The following is a 1,681-nucleotide window of genomic DNA, read 5'->3' on the forward strand; positions in this document are numbered from 1 at the left end:
GGAGTGCCCCCAGGCTCCTGGCCTTGGCCAGTGTAGGCTTCTGCCTGTCTTGGCCACCCGAGCACTGAACGTCAATTCAGTTGATGGGTTCAATTTACACAGCTTAGAAAAACCTGCGAAGTCTGAATTGATTTTTGCCTTGGGCTTTTTGGGCCTCTGTAAATAGCCCAAAAGTTAATTCCATCAAAGCTATGCATGTGTGTGTACTTGTGGAAGTAGGGAAATGTGATGGTATTAAAAGGGATATACCCAGAATATAAACTTAGCTTTGGCTAGAGAGCCACTTTGCTACGTTTACTATGAAAAGAACATGTAATTTTGGAGACAAAAAAGTTCTTAGATTGTAAAATGAACATGCACGTTGGATTGACCAGCACTTAATGTTTGATTCGCTTAGCAAATGTTCTTTGAGCGATACATCTGTAGTCTGCTCTTAATCACTGCTGCTTCTGGCTTCTGAGCAGAATTGAGTATGACTGGCAAACTGGAGAAACGCAATGCTGCGAGAGAAGCTCATGATCCTAAGGAGTTATCTACACACCTCTGTTGGACCACCATAAAGAAGCACTGTCTTCCCACTTGCTTCTGCTCAGTCTGTCCTAATCTTAGAAATGTAGTATTATAAAAGGTTTAGTGTGGCTGTGGATTTGTGCATTTGAGACACAGGAACTGGGCAGTGGCTATGGGCACATGGTTATGACTACTCTAAATGGACTCCACTGCCTATTTCTGGCATTTGGTGTGTTCTGACTGGGGATGAATGGGGGAAGTTTGTTTCCCAGCAGCACTCCCAGAAGTACAGATATGCCTTTAGGCTTTCTCGTCTCAAGTGTGCTTCTTGGTGTGAGCTTAAGGCTACTCTAAGACAGCTGCACTAACTCATTTCTGGGATTTCATGTGAATTGACCAGGAGCCTGTGTGTGCTTCTCAGTGGCTGTCCCAGATGTGGCAGGGAAACAGTGTAGGTAGGGCCTAACAGGTGTTGAATATTGAAGCTGATGGAAGTAGATGTTATTTTAGCATTCCCTAGGGCTAGGCCATTGATGGCTAGCTTAGAATAGGCTTGACAGGATTTGATTTTTATCTATAAACATAGATTTCACCTGTCATTCACAGACTGAAGGAAAACTATTTCCATCAGTAATCACTGAAAGAAATAGAAAAGAGATGTAAAAAAATAACAACCTGGAACGGTGGTAGGGAAATCTAGGGCAAGGGGTACTGTGTATGCAGGAGCACACACACGTGCATGCACAGGTGTACGCATGCATATGTGGGGAGGGGAGATTCCTCCTCCCACCCATACATGGGGGCTAGGCCAGGCATGAGCTCTGGGGACATGGGGAGAGGTAGCAGCCATCCAGCCTGGGGTAGGAAGTAGCTGCTTGCAGCTCCATAGGGGGCTGGCCCCACCTGGCAGGCATTAGTGGAGGGGCAGCCTGGCTCTTTGACCACATCCTCCTACTCCTCTGAGTAGCACAAAAGCAGTGGCTGGGCCCTGGCACCACCATGATATGCCCTGGCTCAAGCATGTAGGAGCTGGGTTGGGCAGGAGCTCTAGGAACTTAGAGAGAGGCAGCACGTTCAGGGCAGGGTGTGCACGGCTTAGGGTGGCCACTGATGCATCCTCAGAATACAGGACAGCCCCTTGATGAGGGGCTGCCTCCCTCAGCCAATCAGG

General features: G+C 47.7%; 1 protein-coding gene across 2 annotated transcripts in view; it reads left to right on the forward strand.

Moving 5' to 3' along the window:
* Positions 1-1,681, forward strand: part of CDK14 (cyclin dependent kinase 14) — a 624,401-nt gene that overhangs the window by 257,302 nt on the left and 365,418 nt on the right. The window lies entirely within an intron of this gene.

This window comes from Alligator sinensis, unplaced genomic scaffold, assembly GCF_000455745.1.
Source record: "Alligator sinensis unplaced genomic scaffold, ASM45574v1 scaffold479_1, whole genome shotgun sequence".
Classification (NCBI taxonomy): domain Eukaryota; kingdom Metazoa; phylum Chordata; order Crocodylia; family Alligatoridae; genus Alligator; species Alligator sinensis.